The sequence below is a fragment of the Suricata suricatta genome, chromosome 11, assembly GCF_006229205.1.
Source record: "Suricata suricatta isolate VVHF042 chromosome 11, meerkat_22Aug2017_6uvM2_HiC, whole genome shotgun sequence".
Taxonomy (NCBI): domain Eukaryota; kingdom Metazoa; phylum Chordata; class Mammalia; order Carnivora; family Herpestidae; genus Suricata; species Suricata suricatta.
Genome location: NC_043710.1, coordinates 23,781,641 through 23,804,305, shown reverse-complemented (window position 1 = coordinate 23,804,305; position 22,665 = coordinate 23,781,641).

Below are 22,665 nucleotides of genomic sequence, written 5' to 3'. Positions count from 1 at the left end.
CAAGGCATTCACGTGTCAGAAGGGTTATCTTAAGTGCCATGGCTTAGGAAAGCCTAAACCTATTGTGTCAAAGTGACAAAGCATTGACCTAGGAGGCCAGGTGTTTGGAGAAAGGTAATGTGATGATCCAAGCGGGTGTTTAAACAATTTGAAAAATCTCTAAGGCTTCTCCACCAAAGCACCACTAAGTCTGCAGGGCAAACCAAACTACTCCAGCACCTTTTCAGACTATTCTGTATTTTGTTTTGTTTGTTTGTCTTCAAATCTCTGTTTAAGGATAGCTTGAACAAAACTACCCTGGCACACATATGTTGGGGGAAATGAGGGGCCCACAGTGCTCACAGTGCCCTTAGGTAAGGACCGAAGAAAGTTACTTTACCTGGAATAACACAGACTTCTTGCCGCATTCCTCTCTCCCCACACAAGTTTGTAGGTATAACAACTAAGCCTGTATATTTGAAGATTTTCAAAACCAGTTTGAAGAATCTGTTTTATAAATACATTGAAAGAACAAAAATACCATCAAGAGTCAGTTTATATCCACCCTCCACCCGCCCCAGATGGGACAATTGCTGTAATAGCTTCTCTTGCAAAACGTTTTCTAAGTGCCAAGTTATGCAGGGAATGAAGCGTTACCTAGCAATATGGCCAACTTTCAATTATCCATGGCGATGGGAGACAGGGATAGTAGAGAGAATTAAAATTCACAAGCTGTCCCCAAAGTTGAGCGTAATCATTGACATCATTTTCCTTTTGCACTAAGTATGTTGGAAACACTACAGAGAGATGATGTCTTTTGATTTAAGGTTTCATCTCTTCATGTTGCTTGTCCTCCAAACAGGGAAAACAACAGAAATCTTTATTTAATCTTTCTACCTTCAGGGTCTAATAACAGATTTGGATCGTAGCAGATGTTTAAAAAATACTGAACTGTTAGCTTGGAATGAATGGTCACAGTTTGGTATTGTGGGGTGAAAGGGTCTTCATAATTCCGGAGCTGGGATATGTTCCTTACTTATTTTTGTGAGTAAGACCAGCTAGAGTTTTAATGCATTCAATGAGTGCAACTAGCTTCCCTTTTAAAGTTCTTAAACTCATTCATTCATTCACAAATGTTTACTAAATGTTTATCATGTGCTGGCCTTTGTTTTGAGTATTCCACATTCAGCAGAGAACAAGAAAGATAAGGTTCCTCCGTTCATGGAGTTTAGATTCTAGTGGAGGAACCAGATTAAAAACAAACTTTTAAAATATTAGTGGAGTGTGTTAGTGTTGTTAGGAAAATGCAAAGAGATACAATACAGTATGGTTTGGGCTGGAAGAGGCACTAGTATAGCATGGTTAGAAATTCCTCTCTGTTGGAGTATGAAATAGACCTTGCTGTCCCATAGAAAGAATGTTCCAGGTAAGAAGGATTTAATCAGAGAAAGAATTTTGAATTGGGAACAAATATCCGGTAGTATAAAATTTCAACTCTTATGTCAAACTAGGATCAGCTGTGAGCTAAGAGAGTTATCCTTCCTGATTCTCAAATAGGAAGCTTTAAAAATGGTAATTTCTAGGTCTAAACAATTGATTCTTCACTGTTTTTAGGACATAGATCCATTTGAGAGTCTAATTGGATGTGTGCCACACAAACACACATACAAGATCTATTCTTTTTAAAAAATACTTATTTATTTTAGAGAGAGAGAGAGAGGGCTAGAGAGTGAGTGAAAGAGTGAGAGAGAGAGAGAGAGAGAGAGAGAGAGAGAGAGAGAGAGAGAGGGGGAGAGAGAGAGAGGGAGGGAGAGAGCACAAGCCTGAGCCCGTGCGCATAAGCAGGGGAGAGGCAGAGAGAAAGGGAGACAGGATCCAAAGCAGGCTCCTTGCTGTCAGCAACCCAGCAACTGAGCCACCCAGGCATCCCAGAGATCCACTCTTTTTACAGTAATTCTGGACTTCAGGGACAGCAGGTCATTTAATCACTGGAAGTTTAGAATATTTTATTTAGTCATATATTGAATGCCACTTTTTATTAGGTACGGTTCTCATGCACTAAGGTTAAATGCAAAGACCTACTTCTCATGGAGCTTTGTCTAGGGCATAATTTTTAGATGACTTTACAAATGCCTGTGACCTTGTTATCTGCTGTCACTTTTTTTCAGGCCAAACATTTCAGTAATTGCCCACTTGCAGGAGCCTGCTAATATGAGACATAAATATAGTGTTCTTCTAACTTTGACCAGTTATCTTGCTATTTTATTGTCTTGCCAAGAAAGTTGTACCCTTCTCTATAATTCTAGTATTCAAATTAAGGGAGCTGAGTTATTCCCCCTCTTTGGGTTGATGAAATAAAATAATATCTACTTTTCATCCTCTGTCCCTCTGAGCAGAAACAAGGATATCATGGAGGCTACCAACTAGTGACCCCCAAATGGTTTTCATGAATTTCTTTCCTTTTTTCTTCTTTGGCCTGTATCACATATTCTAGCACATGTGGGAATTGGGGCTTCACACTAGCACAGAGAACAGTGATAAATGATCTGTTAATTGTAGGGAGCCTGGGAGCTGGTGATCTGGAGGAAGTTCCTCCATTTCCACCATAGGGACAGACCTGAAGCCTGTCTTGAAGAAGAGAAAATTCCACAGCCATGATCATAGGTAAAAGACAGAAGCCGACAGCTCTCAACTGATGGTGACTGGAGAGCTTCCTCAGGACACATGGTGTCCCTACTCCAGTGCAGACATGCAGTAGGCAGCAGAGGTCTTGATGAGGGCTTCCTGGGGAAGAAATTCAGTTTTTATTGTTACTTCTCCCTGAATCCCATCTGTGAGAAAAAGGTGAAGAAGGTTTGTAGAGAAGAGATGAGTCAGCATCTGGGGTTTTTATGATTGAACAGATCTAATTTTGAAGATCATGTATTAGATACATAAATTCTCAGATTGCTACTCATCAAGTCTACTTTATCTCATTGTAAAAATTGTATAAGCTAAAAATTAATAGTAATTTTCTACGTTTGAACCTGTCTCCTCCCACTTGATGATTTACTTGCATTTGGTCTATGATTTACCCAATAGATTCAGTATACTTTTTTTTTAACTTAACCACTTTGTTAAGAAATAACAGATATATAATAAAATGCACATTTATAAAGTGAACAATTTGCTAAGCTTTGTCATAGGTATATAGTGTGGAACCATCACCACCATCAAGATAATGAATATATTCATCCTCCCCAAAGGTTTACTGATGTCCTTTTGAAATCAGCCCCTCCTGTCATGCTTCCCATCAGGAAGCCACTGACCTATCTGCCTCCTGTGACTACAGACTAGTTTGCATTTTCTAGGATATATAAACAAAATTATATAAGTATGTATCATTTTTTGGTCTAATTTTTTTACTCAACATGATTATTTTAAGGTAACTCAGTGTTGCTTAATGTATCAATAGATGTCATATTTTATTACTGAAATATAATTCACATATCATCAGACTCACCCCTTTAAAATATACAATTCAGTGAGTTTTTAAGTGTATTCAAAAGGTTGTATGCTTTTTGAGAGAGAGAGAGAGAGAGAGAGAGAGAGAGAGAGAGAGAGAGAGAGACTGAGCGAGCATCCAAATCAGGGAGAGTGGTGGAGGGTGGGAGGGGAAGAGAAAGAGAGGGAGAGAGAGAGAGAGAGAGAGGGAAAGGGAGAGAGAGAGAGAGGGAGAGGGAGAAAGAGAGAGAGAGAGAGAGAGAGAGAGAGAGAGAGAGAGAGAGAGAGAGAGAGAATGAATATCTTACATGCTCAGTGCAGAGGCCAATGCAAGGCTTGATCACCTGACCATAAGATCATGACCTGAGCCAAAATCAAGAGTCAGATGCTTGATTGAGCCACCCAGACACCCCAAAGGATTGTACACTTTCTAATTCTTGAGTACCACTGTATCATTCAGAACAACTTTATCTGCACCCCCCGCCCAATCCTATATGCATTAGCAGTCAGTCCTGGTTACTTGTTTCCCAAGTCCCTGGCAACCACTAATTTACTTTGTCTTAGAGACTTGTCTACTCTAGAAATTTCATATAAATGGATCTCACATTATGTGGTCCTTTGTGTATGGCCTCTTTTACTTAGCATAACCTTTTCAAGGTCCATCCTTGTTGAATTTTTCAGTGTCTCATTTCTTCTCATGACTGTGTAATATTCCGTCATGTGGATATATTATAATATGTGTCATATGTTCATCAGTTGATGGTCACCAGGGTTGTTTTCACTTTGGGGCTATAGTGAATAATGCTACTATGAACATTCCTGTACAAATTTTTGCATGGAAATATGTTTTCAGTTCTCTTGGGTGTATATCTATGAACTGTCAAACCATTTTCCAGGTGGCAGTGCCCATTTCACATTCCTGTCACCAATGCTTAGGGGTTTCAATTTCTGTTCATCTTTACCAAAGCTTGTTATTGCCTTTTTGATTATAGCTGTCCTGTTGGATGTGAAGTTGTATCTCATTGTTTTTACTTATGTTTCTTAATGAGTACTAATAGTGTTGAACATCTTTCCATGTGCTCATTGGCCATGTATTTATTTTGAGGGGAAATATATATTCAAATCCTTTGTCCATTTTTGAGTTATTATTTTTTATTTTGGAGCTCTTTATATATTCTGGATATAAGACTCTTATCAGATACATGGTTTGCAAATATTTTACTCTCATTTGCTGGATTGTCCTTTAACTTTCTTGATGGTGTCCTTTGAGGCAAAAGTTTTTTAAATTTGGTGAAGTTCAACTTATTTCTTTTTATCCTTAGTTAGCTTGTGCTTTAGGTGCTGTCTCTAAAAAACCATTGCCTAAGTCTTGGTTATGAACATTTACATCTACTTTGTACTAAGAGTTTTGTCTTTTACAGCTTAGGTTTTTGGCTGATTTTAAGGTAATTTTGATTATTTTGAGAAGATGTCCAACTTAATTTGTATGTGGATATCCAGTTTTGTTGAAAATACTGTTCTTTCTTCATTAAATTGTCTCAGAGCCCTTGTCAAAAATCATTTAACTGTGCATCTGTGGGTTTGTTTCTGAAATCTCAAACCTATTCCGTTGATCTATATGCCAGTTCTTATGCCAGCACTCTAGCTTTTGCTGGGAAAAATAAACATGGAATTGCGATCAATTGGTGGGTACAACAGATAAAACAAATGGAGTAGCAGGAACAATATTAAGCGAATGCATGGCTATTCGGAATATACAAAAATGCTTTTCCTTGAGGAAGTAAAGCAGATAGTTTGCTGACAGAAAAGAGGAAATTGTGAGATGTGTTTGATGTCTAATACTATTTATAATTTTGTGTTATTATTTATTTTTATATATGATTTTTTAAATGTTTGCTTAGTTTTGAGATAGAGCACGTGTGAGTGGGGCAGGGGCAGAGGGAGAGTGAGATGGAGGATCCAGAGCAGGCTCTGCCCGGCCAGCGCATGTGGGGCTCAGACTCACAAACTGTATGATCATGACCTGAGCCAAAGTCGGACACTTAACTGACCAAGCCACCCAAGTGCCCCTACAATTTTATTTAATGATAATGTTCCACCTTTTGGTGTCTAAACTGTAGCGTGCTTCAAAAACAGACATGTCAAATGTCAAGGTTCATCATGGACCCTCAGCTTACTCATGGATTATATGTTAAGCACCCTAGTCACAATCCAGTGGGCAAACACAGAGATGCTTTCACCCCTGGAATTAATCAACTTTTCAGAGAAAATGAGTTGTATTCCATTACCACATCCCGCAAATCAAACTAAAACGACAACGAGGAAACACTGATAGGTTGATGGTAGTGTTCTTTTGGGGAGGGTGTGTCCGGGGATGGCAGGAAGCAGCCACATCTGAATGTTTATGCGTGTTCTCTTCACTACTGTTCCTTAATTTTGAAATAGAGTATGATAATTAAGTTCATGGGAGCTGGCTAAGATTGGGCAGCCAATTCACAGGTGTGGGAAACATCTGAGTCAACGCCTTCCAGTGGCGAGGGTGCCAAAGCGAACACCTGGCTGTGCATAGGAATTGCTTTGTCTGCCAAAATCGTTGCTGCGAAGTGATCGGCAGCATGAACAGCAACCCAAAGACTGAGAACAACTGAACACTGAATGAGAAGAGGACCCTGGGGATGAGAAACCTAGAGTTGGTATCTAAAGGTTGGAGCAAATGCTATTTAAATGCAGAAAACAAAATAACTGTTTTGATTATTGCTGTTAAGGATTTTTGGCATTGGTAGGACTGGAGAATCACTGGCACTTCATTACAACAACATTTCAAATCCTTGTGTTAATACAGTGCTGTGTTTACAATATTAGAATAGCAAGAAATTTTAGAGATCATTTAGGATAAGTGGATTGAATGATATTTGAATATCCCTATAGCCAGGGACTGAACTAAATAAAGATGGGTGCACAGAGGTAAATGTATAGTGCTCTCTTTCAGAGAACTTGTAAGACTGATAAACTATTGATCATAGCACAGTTTTGATGTATTAAATAATAAATGTATTATGTTTCTCTACACAGTCTATTATAAGGGGTAAACATAGGAAACAAAGTTTCATTGGAGAGAGCAAGACAGGGCTTTGCAAAAGGAGAATATCCATTGTGAAGGACAGAGAATTTAGGTAGAAGGTAGTGGAGGCATACAGTAACATAGCATGTTCAGGCAACTATATGGAGATATTCCATTGGTGAGCATATCACCTTTACATATATTGTTAAAGTCCTTTCTTTCTTTTGGCAGTTGTTTCTGTATCACCCAGATAGAGCCAGGTTTCTAGAATTTCGCTCATGTAGCCATATTTAGATCACTTCTAGTATTATACTGCTCAATTTATAGAATTACTTTGTGAATATGGTAAATTATAGTATCTATTAAAAATGCTTACTTTCCTCTCTCCTCTTGCAATGGTTCACTGTAAGTGGACTATCCATCTGCATCCCATTTATGTAGGGCTTGACCTTGTGACTTGCAATGACCAATGGAATTTGGAAGGAAAGGACATGGACATTTCTGAGCCATGTCCTTAAGTTACAGGTTGCCACCCATCTCTCACAAGCTGCTCTGATCCATCACGAGATCACAAGTCTACCAAACCACAAGCATGGAATAAAATGTAAGCTACTGAGATCTTGGAATTGTTTTTTATATATCAGTACTGCAGCAAAAGATAATAAAGCGACTGTGTTCATTCTTAAAAACTATTGTAAACTGCTTATTGTTGCTTCAGATGAAGAATATAAATGAGTTTTGAAGCAGCCTAAAACTATAAAGTTTATAGAATTAAAAACCATATAAAATGAAAACATCTAAAAGATTGTATATTGTTACAAAATAAAACCGTGCTATTGTCTTGTGGGATAGACTCTTTTAATAGGAATATGAGGGTAATGTATAAGATTAAAATTGTAAAAGGTGATAAGTAAAATTAATAGGATAATTGACCCTCACAATATTGGGCTTTGAAATAAAATGTTTGTGGTGATATATGAGAAAAGCTTAATCCAAAATTTCTCTTTCCTGACGACTCTATACATTTTTAAATACCTCTTTACCCTCAGCAGCACCTATATTCCTATTCTTCATTTTCTTTTTCTTAGCACATATCACTACTAATACATTTAAACTAATTATATATTTTGTCATTCTCTCTCTCCACTAGAGTATGGGCTCCATGAAGTCAGGGCTTTGACTCTTGTTTGTAGCTGTGTTTTAATTTTCTAAAATAATGGCCAAGCAAATCATATGCACTGGATAAATGTCTACTGAAAATGAAAAACAAAGAATAAGTGGCTTGAGCAAAAAGGAAATTACATGTTCAGCTAGAAAAGGTGGACTTTTCCTAATCAAAGAAATAATTACAAAAAAATAAGTCCTCAGAGGAATTGGAAGCTTATTAATGCTTTTAGAATACTCCCTCATTGTCCTTTTTCCAGCACTACATATCCCAGCTTCTTTGTTGTGTATGTGTATGTGCACGTGTGCATGTGTATGTGTACATATGCACCTGCTGGTCTTATTTGCTCCTACTGTAAATGATCTTCCTCCACGCAACTAGGAAAGATGGCCACTGGAAAATCCACCAATATATGATCTCATTGTAAATTCATAAGGGAAGAGAATGCTTCTTCCTCCTGGACATCTATCAGTCCCCATAAAGGTGTATATTTTGGGGTCATTTGTTCACTGTGTGAATTGCTAAAGCAGAAGAACAGGTAATATGATTGGAGGCCTGGAACACATTCCCATCAATGAAGTTAGCATGGCGAGGTGGATGGGTGTGTTTAGTAGCATAATGATTGAAGTTGTAGCCAAATGAATGAGGGCAAGTTACTTCTCTAAGTGAAATTCCTTAGCATATTTCCATATGCTATAAGTGCACTATGGGTTCAATTCTACTTGTAGACAAAGGGGTATACTGCAACATATATCACAGTGAAGTAATGTTAATCAATAGATTGCCATATCTCACTGAATCTGGGTGTGGTCCTGGAGTCTATCGTATTGAGCCTTGACATGCCCTAGAATTCATTTCTGTGTAGACTTCCATACATCTGTACAAATTGATTGATTTTCAACCTTCATATGAAGCCTGTTTTGTATTGGCTCCTAAATAATTGCGGACCACCAGAAAGATGTACAGGGTCAAATGTAGAAATAAATGATGTGTCATGGCTAATGGATCTGTCATAGAAGTAATTCTACCCTAGTCCAAAGCATATGGATAATACACCAGGCTGGATGTTGTTATTCCTAGGAGCTAAAAGAAGTAGAACTCTTCCTGAGGATAATAATGAAAAAAACTGAGCAAGAAGCATAGCAGGGGCTCACATACCAGTCACTGCTTGTGAACAAGGATACCTATTCAGATCAAGATCGAGATTGAGAGATTTAAGAATAGCCATGATGAAATTGAAGGTGAAATCAGGATAGCCAGGAATCCACAGAAGAGAAGAAATTGGAAGGTTAATAGGATACCTAGTAGATTCTCATGAAATTGTTGTGGCACATTCTTTAGAAACTGTACCTCAGTACAGCTGGTTGAAAGGCAGCTGAAACACATAGAATTCCCTTCTATCCATTGGTCTATGTCAGTATTTAGGTAGCAATCTTTATCACATAACCTCAGTTCAGGTATTTTTTGTACTTTCCAACTCCCTGGACTCCCAATAAATACATAATTTGCTTGATGGATTTGATTAAATTGAGTTTTTGGGCGGGAGTGTCAGCTAAGGTCACTTCCCATGCCCCATCCCAGTCACTGTCATTACCATTTGAGACCTGTCTTTGCTTGATCACTTTCCTTGAGAGCTCTTTCTACAACCTCTCTTTCCCCACCTCAGAGAAGGAGCCCATTTGAGAAATCGGTTTCTTTTCATTCTGGTTTGCCATGGTCACTTTAACCACTCTCAAGAGCCTTCATATTTAAACATATAAGTTACTTATCCCTAGCAAGTCAATTTTAATTCATTAATACATAAATATTCTTCCTTTGTAAAATATAGAACTTGTTATTTTTCCAAGTGGCAAACAAAAGTGAACATAATGTGGACAGATATGATTGTCCTAACAGGCGCTAAGGGTATATGGTGACCTACATTAGTAGAAATGTTTCAACGATTGAAATTCACTGATCTGTTTCAAAACATCAGTTTGCAGGGCTCTTGTTAGCCATATGCCTTTATGTTTCATGTTAAACACCACATAATAGATTCTGGTGATTGGGCTTTAAAACATTTACATGCATCAGTTAGTTAATAAACTTTTAGGGAATGAATCATTAATTTCTTCAAAATAGATGGTTTTTATAGTTATATTCCACATAGGAGGTAGGACTTTCTCTTGGTATGCAGGTTTTATCTCTCATTTAGTTAATTTTTTTCCAAAAAAAAAAAAAAGGCGAACCAGGTTCTTATCTTTTTTATGTTCCTAAAGCAGAGAAAAATTGACTTAAACATTCTTTGGCAGTGAGTATACATAGTGTAAAGATTCAATTCCCTTTGGCTTAGATCCTTGTCCTGAGGGTTTGTAACAAATCTAGATTCTATGGTCATTTGGGAGAAGGCTCTGCCTGACCGGATTGGCATGAGGGCTGTGGGCTGTGGGCTGAAGATGATTTTGTTAAATGTTTTTAGCACCAATTAATTGTGGAAGTTGGTAAACCTATTGTCTCAGCAGCATACTGTGTGCCTTTGCCCTGACCTTACATTAATGATGTGGCTGGGTTTGGTCAGTTGTTGCTCCAAGTCCAAATTTTGTGGAAAAACTTTGCAAAAATATTTGCGATTATTTTCCTACATGCTTTGCACCCAGAATCTAATACAGGCATACCTTGGAGGTATTGTGAGTTTGGTTCCAGACCACTGCAGTAAAGTGACTGTACTGCATTTTTTTTTTTCAGGACATAAAAAAGTTACGTTTACACCATACTGTAGTGTTTCAAATGTGCAATGGCATTATGTCTAAGAAATGTATGTACCTCAGGAAAAAAATACTTCATTGCTAAAAAATGTTAATCACATGAGCTCTCAGCATGTTACAATATTTTTGCTGGTGGAGGATCGTAGCTCAGTGTTGGTGACTGCTCACTGATCAGGGTGGTGATTGCTGAAGGTGGGCTGGATGTGACAATTTTAAAAATCAGACACCCCTGAAGTTTGCCACATCGATTAACTTTTTTCATACATAATTTTTCTGTAGTATGTGATGCTGTTTGGTAGCATTTTACCCACAGAGCTTCTTTCAAAATTGGAATCAATCCTCTCAAACTCTGCTGCTCCTTTATCAATTAACTTTATATAATATTCTACATCCTTTGTTGTCATTCCAACAGTCTTCATAATGTCTTCACCGGGAGTAGATTTCATCTCAAGAAACTACTTGTCTATAAGAAATAACTCCTTATCTGTTCAAGTTTTAACATGGGATTGCAGCAATTCAGTTACATCTTCAGGCTCTACTTCTAGTTACAATTGTCTTTTCCACCACATCTGCAGTGACTTCTTCCACTGAACTCTTGAGCTCTTCAAAGTCATCCATGAAGGTTGGAATCACTATCTTCCAAATTCCTGTCCATGTTGATATGTGGATCTCTTTTCTTGCATCACAAATGTTCTTAATGGCATCTAGAATCTTTCTCAGAAGGTTTTAAATTTACTTTGCCAAGATCTATCAGAGGAACCACTCACTGTTTATATCAGCTACAGCCTTACAAAATGTAATTATTAAGTAATAAGAGTTGAAGGTTGAAATGACTCCTTGAGCCACAGACCACAGAATGGATGTTGTGTTAGCAGTCATGAAAACATTAATCTCATTGTATATCTCCATCAGAGTTCTTTGGTGACCAGGTACATTGCCAATGAGCAGTCATATTTTGAAAGAGATGTTTTTTTTCGGAGTGATAGGTCTCAACAGTGGGCTTAAAATATTCAGTAAACCGTGTTATAAACAGATGAGCTGTTATCCAGACTTTGTTGTTCTACTTATAGAAAATAGCAGATTTAGCATAATTCTTTTTTTTAATTAAATTTTTTTGAGAGACAGCACATGTGCACACATGAGGAGGGGGAGGGGAAGAGGGAGAGAGAGATTATTTATTTTTTTATTTTTTGAGAGACAGAGAGCAAGGGAGAGAGAATCTTAAGCAGACTTCACATCCAGCATGGAGCCCAATGAAGGGCTCAATCCTCTCACAACCATGAGATTAAATCAGGAGTCGGATGCTTAGCCGACTGAGCCACACAGACGCCCCAATCTGGCATAATTCTTAAGGGCCCTAAGATTTTCAGAATGGTCAGTGAGGATTGGCTTCAATTGAAAGTCATCAGCAATGAACAAGAGAGCGTGATTTTTGAAGTTTTGAAGGCAGTCATTGACTTTTTCTCTTTAGCTATGGAAGTCCTAGATGGTACCTTCTTTTAATATAAGACTGTTTTACCTATTTTGAAAACTACTGTTTAGTGTAACCACCTTAATTATCTTAGTTAGATCTAGGTAGACCTTAGTTAATTATCTTAGCTATCTTAGTTAGGAGTTACTGTATCAGCACTTGCTGCTTCACCTTAGAGTGTAAGTTTCAGGTATGGAGAATGGTTCGTAAACCTTAGGAACCATTTTCAGACTTCTCTTCTGCAGCTTCCTCACCTCTCCCAGTCTTCACAGAATTGAAGAGAGTCAGGGCCTTGCTTTGGATTAAGCTTTGATTTAGGCTTGTGGCTGATTTTATCTTCTACTCAGACCATCAAAGCTTTCTCCATATCAGCAATAAGACTATATTACTTTCTTATTGTTCATGTGTTGTTTACTGGAGTAGCACTTTAAATTTCCTTCAAGATTTTTCCTTTCATTTACAACGTGGCTAAAACTGTTTATTACAAGAGGCCTAATTTTGTCCTACCATGGCTTTCAACATGCCATCTTCTCTAAGGTTAATAATTTCTAGCTTTTGATTTGAAGTGAGAGATCTGTGGGGCATCTGGGTGGCTCAGGTGATTAAGCTTAAGACTTTGGCTCAGGTCATGAGCTCAGGGTTCAATTTGTGAGTTCCAGCCCATGTCAGGATCTCTGCTGTCAGCTTGGGGTCCACTTCATGTCCTTTGTGCCCCTTTCTCTGCCCCTCCCCCACTTATACTCTCTTTCTCAAAAGGAAATAAACTTTGAAAATAAGTTAAAAAAATTAAGTGAGAAACATGTGATTCTTCTTTGCAGTTGAACATTTAGAGGACATTGTAGGGTTATTAAGTAGCCTAATTTCAATATTGTGTCTAGGGAATAGGGACACCCAAGAAGAGGGAGAGAGATAGAAGACTGGTTAGTGGAGTAGTCAGAACACACGCAATATATATGGACCACAGTTTGTGGTGCCCCAAAACAATTACAGTATCAACATCAAAGACCACCTATCACAGATCACCGTAACAAATATAATAATAATTTAAAAAGTATGATATATTGAGAGAATTACCAAAATGGAACACACAAACACAAAGTGAGCAAATGCTGTTGAAAAATGGTACCGATAGATTTGCTTGATGCAGGGTTGCCAGAAACCTTCAGTCTGTTAAAAAGCACATTATTTGCAAAGCACAATAAGAAGTCAAGTGAAACAAGGTATGCCTGTACCTAAGATGTCAAGATCATTGGCAGGAAGTTGTATATTTGTTTTTTCCCCCCTCTTTTTTTAGATTCTCTGTAAGAGTTTTCTACAAATATCAAGAAGGCTATGATTCTTTGGGTTAAGTTTACTTATTTTGAGAGAGCGAGCAAGCAAGACCAGAGCACGAGTAGGAAAGGGGCAGAGAGAGATGGAAAGTACATTCTAAGCAGGCTCTGTGTTGTTAGCACAGAGCCCCAATGCAGGACTTGATCTTACAAACTGAACCATGAGATCATGACCTGAGCTGAAATCAAGAGGTGACCTCTTAACAGAGTAAGCCACCCAGGTGTGGTTTGGGCTTCCACTCATCCTTCTGTTTCATAGTGGTGTCATATTAGTGTAGGTTACAAAATAGTGAATGTAATGGGGCAAAATGTGAGATTGACTGCTGGGTACTGACTTGGAGAGCATGTGAAGGATTTGTTTTCCTTGCTTCAAATCCAAACCCTGGGATATGTAAGTTTGTCTGTTGACTTAGTCATTTGTAGGGAGGAACTCTGGAAGAGTTAGAACATAGACCATGCCTAGCATGACTAGCATGCCCAGGCATAGACAGATCTGGGAGGGCCAGAGACAAAACAGGCTGGATTGTACATTAAGACTGACTCTAACAGCCACTGGGAATATGGAGCCTTTAGATTAGCCTTCTTTTTCCCATGAGGAGCCATCATAAAGGGAATAAATAGAAGAACCAAGATTTATTTACCTCAGTGCTATCACACCATAGGTGATAAGAGGAAATGTCCTGAATGTTTCAGGGAAATGGCTGTGTTGACTCTTTGTATTTACAAATAGATAAGACCTGGCATAAAACTTAATGCAGACAAAAATAAGGATGAGTTTGAGATTACATGCTCTAAAACAAAGACATCCTGGACTTATCTAAAAGTAAAATCCATAATGTTTGGTACTGATATTTGGGATAGCTGTATTGATTTTTGAGTCATAGAAGGTAATACTCTTGCGTTGTTGGCATTCTTAATTAGTATAAAATATATGTGTGCACAACTCTTTAAAACTTTTGCCTAAATTAGTATTTCATGGCTTTTTTTTTTATAAAGTAAACTTCAGAAAACATACTTTCATGTTTGAGTACAATTTTTTTTTTTTGGTCACCACAATTACTGATCAGAAGCAGAAAATGAAGGAGATGCATCACTACACTATATTCCATTGTGCCTCCAATAATTCTCATTTTTGAGAGAAATGCATTTTTAGGTTTGAGATACAACTCTGGTCAAACATACCCAAATGTAGTAGGCATCTATTTTTATATTTAATAGGGAACACATATCTGTGAATTGATATCAGGTATGGATATTTTTCCTAAGAAAAGTACACATTACATACATATGGAAAATTCAACACACACTGTACAGGGGTTTATGGATAATCCAGGAGCTCACTCATATTCATCAGTTTTAGAGTCCCTAATTGGAGAATAATCATCACTCAAATGAGTTATGTGAGTAGTTAGTACGGTGGAAAGAAATAATCATTTTTCTGAGTTGCTTAATCATCTGAAAGATAACATTTACTTATTCTGCTTTCTATATCATATATTTTAGAAAACAGAAAGAGTTATGACCTGGAGTAAATGTATTATAGTAATTTTATAGATTTAAGCATGAGGTAGTGCTGTCCAAAGGTTCAAATGTAGTGCTTTGTACTGTTTGATTTCCTGAAGTACACTGTGGGCTTTTAGGGTTATTGCAATAATGAAAGACTATTTGGCTAAAGATTTTCTTGTTTCTTATGTGACTTTCACTGAAACCCAATACAAGAAAAGATTCCGAACATAAAAGCGACATTACATATATAATACATACAAATTAACACATGTATGTAACCTATGTGTGATATGATATATTTATGTGGGCATATACATAAATATAAGCATATATATGGAGAGTGGGAGGGGAGAGAGAGAGAGAGAGAGAAGAGGGAGGGAGGGGTAAAGAAGCATGCATTGAAAATCTTCCTATATAGCTTTTCAAAAAGGGAGGCAAACACACTATTACCTAGTCCAAGAGATAGAGGTATTTTTTTTTATATTCTTCTCTATGGCAGCAGGAAAGTAGGTTATTGGCAGTTCTTCTCAAAAGCGTATCAAAACATTAAATGCATATGAAATGACAAGCAGCAAGCCAGTTTCATATATTGCCTCTACTTTTCCGCAGCTGAGCTCCTAGCCTCTCTCATTTACATCGTTCCCAAACAAAACCTACCCAGCCTTGATCTCATGGAAATGGCTGCAAGAAGGTATGACTATAATGAGGCTGAGCCGTATGTAGGCATCCTTTCTCTTACAGCTGTTTCCACACACCATCAGTGGGCTTTGTCTGGTGCATATGGTTGAGGGGGAAGTTAGTTTAAGAAGTTGCACTAAAAGCTGAATTTCTGCTTGCAGTAATGAAGCCGGTTACCTTCTTTACTTTTTTGGGGGCATTTTCTTGCGGGAGAAAAAAACCACTTAAGTTGTCATTGCCTTTTTTTCTGAAAAAATTATTAGCAATTATATTTGTTTTTATCCTTTCTTTTGTTGAATCAAACTGGTCCAAAAAGGAAACCAAAAAGGGAAGGACCTAAATTGGCTTCTGAGTCCAGTCGTCCATGCTTTACTACTTCCCTGGAACATAATATCCCCAGAGTGGAGGATCCCCTTGAAGTCTAGGACCCTTCCCATTACACACCAAAGTCCAGGCCTAATTCTCATAACATCTGTAGATGAGGAGGTACAGTCTCATAGTGGGTTTAAGTAGATTTATTGAGGTCCACTTAAGGTACTGTATGAGGCATTTAGAATATGCTGTCTTATTTTTATAAATATTTATTTGTTTTAAGAGAGGGAGAGCATATGTGTGTGTGTGTGTGTGTGTGTGTGTGTGTGTGTGTATATATACACACATACATACATATATGAGTGGGGGGTGGGGTAGAGAGAAGGGAGAGAGAGAATCCCAAGCAGAAGGAGGCTCCAAGCTGACAGCACAGAGCTCTGTGAGGTGCTCAATCTGATGTGAGCCCATGACCTGAACAGAAATCAAGAGTCAGATGCTGAACTAACTGAGCCATCCAGGCTTCCCTAAAATAATGCTTTATTTTTCTAATGTTCTATTTATTTTTGAGAGACAGCATGAACAGGGGAGGGTCAGAGAGAGAGGGAGATACAGAATCTGAAGCAGGCTCCAGGCTCTGAGCTAGCTGTCAGCACAGAGCCTAGTGTGGCGGGGATCGAACCCATGAACCACAAGATCATGACCTGAGCTGAAGCCAGACGCTCAACTGACTGAGCCACCCAGGTGCCCCTAAAATAACGCTTTCTTATTGGGGTGCCTGGGTGGCTCAGTCGATTCTGTCAGACTTCAGCTCAAGTCATAATCTCACAGTTCATGGGTTTTGAGCCCTGTGTCGGCTCTGCACTGACAACTTAGAGCCTGGAATCCTGCTTCAGACTCTGTAGCCCCCTCTCTCTCAGCCCCTTGTCTGCTTGAGCTTGGTCTCTCTCTGTCTCTCAAAATAAATAAACATTAAAAAATATATGCTTTTTTATTTAATCTTTAAGCCATTCCTGCAGAGTAAGAATGCTAATGGTAGTTTATAGATGAGAAAACTGAAGTTCAGAAAGGCAAAGCAATTTTTCCAAGGTTACACAAATAAGAAATAGCAGAGCCAGAATTTGGATTTGGGTCTTCAGGTCTTTTACTTCCGAAAGGCAATACTCAGAGGATTTAGAATTCAGGAACATAGCTGCAGCCCAGCTCTGACCTTGTGGCCAACTTCTGTAATTTGAGTTTCTGCCTCATTCCTGAGACAAAGCCACCATATTTCACCCTGTTCTTGGTAAAGATTTTGCTTGAACATTTGTTTGAATAACATGCCCAGATTTTATAATGCCAGCCCTCGTTCCCAGAATTGTTCTTTCTCATGCCTCTACTGAAAGGTGTGCTTTAGATCTATCTTCGTACAGATCCCTTAATAGTATTTGGTCATAAATCTTCTATAGGTAGGATTATCTCTTGCTGGGCAATCCCAATTTTAATAATTAACCTAGATTATTATTTACTGTCAGCCATAGCATTCTGTGGCATTACAGAATTTCCGGTTGTTTGATCATGCCTATGTGCAGAAGGTTATAGAGATGTTTTGTTCATCTAACCAGTGAAATAAACTATGGGGTGAGTAGGTGAATTTGTGGAAAAACAAACCCCAAACAACAGCACCAACAACAAACTTCACATGCACATCACTGTTTGAGACTCAATATAAAGTCTAAATGTCTGGATTTTTCCTTATAAATTTTTCTTCAATTTTTAAATCTTTGTCAGATTTCTTAAAAATTACCTGTAACTGCAGGAGTGGTTTGTATATTCTATATAAATCCAATATAATATTTAATCTTGGAAAGAACTTTTAGTTGTTACATTGTCCCTTCATCTGGTAAGTTATTCACGACAATATTTGTTTCTGTTTTGTTTTCAAAGGGCCATGCTTTATTGGGTGAATTTGAGTACAGAAATGGGCTGGCATTACTAATGGTAGCACTCAGTAAATATTTATTAAATTAAATATTGTAAACTCAAGATAGCCACACGATTTTGTCCAGATCAACTCCTCTTAGTTAGTAGTGGCTGCTTGTTTCACTAGGTTTCAGAGAAATTGAATGAATCCTCTTCAGGTTTATGGGAGAAAATAAGGATTATGACTGATCAGTGATAGTACCATGGAAATGGAAGAGGGAAGGGAGGTAGTATCATATGATCTAGAATTCACCCAGCACTGTGTTCTGCTTGTTCCCACTGCTTAGTCTGTAGTCTCTTCTCTCCTTCAGTGCATTGCCCTGGTTACAGGTTCTAGCCTCTCTGATTTTTCCTATCCTATTATGGTTAATCCATGTATGTCCACTGAGTCATCAGTCATAGCACCTGCTTGAGAACTCTGAGATAACTTTTTTGTCTACACTGGGGAAAACCCAATTTTCAACCATATGATACTCAGTTATTGGACACACCATTTAGTACTTGATAGGAACCAACAGAAATGGCAAAGAACCAACAAAAGTTATAGCAGAGGTGCCATGCGCTTCATTTTGACTGCACAGAATAGTTCATCTGCTTTGTGTAAGGCCTTTGCTGTCCCAAATGCAGTCTGTACTCACAGCTTTCTCTCTCCATTTGTCTTTATGCATACCGTAAGTACTAAACAAATTGAATTTGCTGCTGCTTCCAGAACCTGCCTTTTTTATATGTATAATTTTTAATCAGGATCTTTCTATGAGCTAGTTTCTACATTGGGTCCAAATGAGGCCCTTTCTATGGGACTGGACCTCTGTTGGGGCATCTTACAATCTGGTAAATGGTGTCTCTGCTGTCACATCTACTGGTTCTTTGCTGTTGTTGGACATTAGAGTTGAATTCTGGGTGTTTTAATCATAACTCTACTAATATATGAATCCATGAAAATGCTTTAACTTATTTGAACTCTATTAAATTACCTTTAAAATGGCTGTAATAACAACTATAACATAGATTTGTCATAACTGGTAACTGAGCTAATGTTTGTTAATATACTAGCACATCAGACATGCTCATCAATGATTTATAAAATAAATGCAATTTTTATTATTGAATTAATTGAGTCTGTGGGTGAGACAGACTTCTGAAACACAGATGATTATAAGACCACAATGTGGATAACTTTAGTGTAAAAGGTGAAATGTACTTTATACTATCAATTTATGTATTCAACCTTTGGGGTATTTTATGAATAAAACGAGTAAAGCCAACTTCTGAGTCTTTATATAATTAATTTTCTTTTTTTTAAATGTTTACTTATTTTTGAGAGAGAGAACACAAGCGGGGAATGGGCAGAGATAGAGGGGACAGATGATCTGAGTCAGGCTCTATGCTTGCAGCAGGCAGCCTGATGCAGGGCTTGATCTCATAAACTGTGAGGTCATGACCTAAGCCAAAGTTGGATGCTCAACTGAGTGAGCCACCCAGGAGTCCCTATAACTAATTTTCTCAAAGGTATTGTTATGTTACCTGCATTATGTAACATTTAGTTAGTGAGGTTTTTGTGTTGCTTTCTAGGTCTCAACTCAGGGTCTGACAAGTACCATTTCTTGGTACTTCCTCTCTGCTGAGCACTATCTGTTAGACCCAATAAGTGACAAGTCTATTTCTCATAACTTTAAAAGAGATTTTATTATGTCAGCACTACAGATAAGGGAACTGAGTTTCAGAGTTGTTATGGCTATTGGTACAGTTAAAAAAGAATTTCAGATCAATTTAGTTTTGATTCAAAACCTTACATTCACTGCACTATGCAAAGTTAAACAAGAGGTTTTCCAACTCAGGTAGTCACTCATTGATACAACAGGTCTGGCCATCATGAGAAAATCATTGTGAAGCATAACAAGTTTATTTAAAGTATAACACTCCCCTATCATATTCCCTTTAGTGTCATTATGATTGATAGAAGTCCACTGATAGGAGGTTAGTTCATATATTTGAGGCCACATCATGACTGCACCACAGACAAGTGAGTGGACTGAGCCCAAAATAAATCTTTTCAGAGCTACTCAGTTAACATAAAATAGATATAAAACAGGTAACCTCCCCCCTACAACAAACATAACAACATAAACAAAAGGACAATACACCCTCAACATTAACTGTAAATAATATATTACATTAGTTATTTGGGAAACAAATATATGTTGTAGTGTTGATATTGGTATTATCCCCATTTCATAGTAAGAAGCTAATGTATATAAACATTGTAAATCATGTAAACATATGTATATATATGGATATGTACTTTTTAAATTTAAGTATGTGTTATATATGTGTGGATATGTATACACATTCATATGTATTCACACTTACTTTCTGTCTTTAATGTCTCTTCGTTTTTATGGTGCAGCAACAGCCTCACTGAATTATCTCCCAGTTTATGCTTGAGAGAATTAATCTATGATTGGAGAACAACAATCATAATTACTCAAATAGCTCTGAACAACCAATGCATCAGAATTGGAAATTGACAAAGTCAAAAAGAGCTCTAATAATAGCAATTAGGAGGAAGGAACGGTATCAGCAGATGCTACACTAACAGAATTCAAGCTAGTCCAATTATTGGTGGCACATTACACCTGTAAGCAAATTATAGCACTTGTTGCAAGAAATTTGGAAAATTGCTCACAGTGAATCTGTTATTTGGCTTTTCTGGGATGAGTATCAGGCTGGGGAAGCTGACTCTGCAACTATACGAGATACTTTTTGTCTGTTATAATCTCCCAGGATTGAAACAAAAGACTTAATAACTTATTTTAGCCATGTGTTGGGTTATTTTGGTTGCTATGAGGAGGAGCTGCTTTGAAATTTAAAGCACTGTCTTGGTTAACAACTTGTTGCTGCCTACAAATTGGGCATTGTTTTCTAACTTTTCAATGTTTTAGCACAGAAAATAAGGAAGCTATATCACCTTCTTCCATGTCACCAAAATAAAAAAAAATAATGAACACCTAACTGCCATTACAGTCAATATCCTTTTATTTTGACATTTTTTAAAGTTTTATTTATTTATTTGTGGGAGGCAGTACGAGCAGGGAAGTGGCAGACAGAGTGGGAGAGAGAATCCCATGCAGGCTCCATGCTCCCAGTGGAGAGCCTGACACAGTAGTCGAACCCAGGAAACCATAAGATTATGACCTGAGCAGAAACCGAGAGTAGGAGGCTTAACTGAGCCACCCAGGCACTCCTCCAATCAGTATCCTTAGTTACGCTTGTCTCTATAATATTATTTTACCTTGAGGGAAGTTTTTAAAGATAAGTCTAAGTTGGACCTAGTTAATGATCATAATAGTTGAAAATTCCTGTTAAATAATACTTTATTTCACTTCATCCTCGCAACCCTGTAAATAATTATTTTATTAGTTCCACTTTAAAGATTATAGAATTAAAGCTTAGAGAAGTTGAGTGCTTTGCTCAACCTGAAAGCTGAAAGAATGAATATTTAAGCACCAAGATTACTGATTTTTTAAATCATTACACTATCCTGCTTTTCTTGAGGAGAGTCTGACTGTAATAACATGCAAATGCTGTTGTTATATATACATTCAACAGCCATTCATTTAATATCTCATGTGTTCCAGACATACGAACAACAAAGAATATGATGGTTTAAAGACATGCCTGTTCTTTTAAGAGCGCAGACTCTTGTGTGAAAGATAACAGTGTCCAAATATCTCAACAGCCATGAATGCCAAATATAAGATACAGTGACATGTCAGATGTGAAGGCTAATACTGCTAGGCAGAAATATAGGTAAAGGCTGTAATAGGAAAACCCAGAGACAGTGTATAGTAAAGTACCTGTGTTTGGAATTTTGCTTTTGTTTTTTGTTTTTAGTAATGTGTCTTTCTTTGAAAAATTTTTCTGACATTTTGTTGTTATTGTTTAAGAAAGCACTTGGTTTTCCTCCCAAGATATTGCCACCTGATTGCTGCTCTCATTACCAATTATATTGATTACATTTGCTAAAGGCAACTCAACTATGTCTTTGCTTTAACAAGGGGTGGATGAATACTTTTATAGTACTTACTGAGGTGCAGTAAATTCCATACTTTTATTTCTCTTTAAAATGTAGCCACAGTAGAAATGTTCGTTGTATGGATAAACAAAATCTTTCAGTTGTGGTCTGCCATAAATTGATATATACTTATAATCTCTGAATTATCTTAAATAGAATTGCTGATTCAAGTGTTTTAAGTACTGTATTGGTAAACTGGAAGAATAGAACCACGTCCACGCTTGTGTCCAGATTTCTTCCCGAGGTAGGATTGGAAGGATTTCTTCCATGTAGTGTGATTGGAAGGGTACTAGGAAGACATTTCTACCCACAAAATACCTCAAACTCTCACAGTTGCTGGAATTATTCAGAAACATTCATCTATGTGAATTAAGCATTACCTTTGAATATAACCTCTTTTAAAACATGGGCTTTTCCTTTTTTAAAAATGTTTGTTTATTTTAAGAGTGAGGAGAGAAGGGCAGAAAGATAGGGAGAGACAGAATCCCAACCTGGCTCTGTGCTGTCAGTGCAGAGCTCGATGCTCTGAGATCATGACCTGAGCCCGAATAAAGAGCCTAACACTTAACCAACTGAGCCACCGATGTGCCCCTAAAATGTGTAGTTTTCTGAAGAGCCTCTCAATTGAGAATCATCTAATTTGGAGTCAGCAAATACTTTAATGCCTTTTTTTTAAAACTTAGATTGCATTGCAGTTTCACATAACAGTATATAAAATGCTGTGTTGTGACAGGTATCAACTATCCATTAGATACTGAATCAATTTTTCTTAAGCACTACTAACTGCTTGCTTTTCTTGAAGCTAGATCATTCTGAAAATTTCCTGTTAGACCTATGAGTGCAAACATATGGTATCTGTCCTTCTCTGCCTGACTTATTTCGCTTAGCATGACACCCTCAA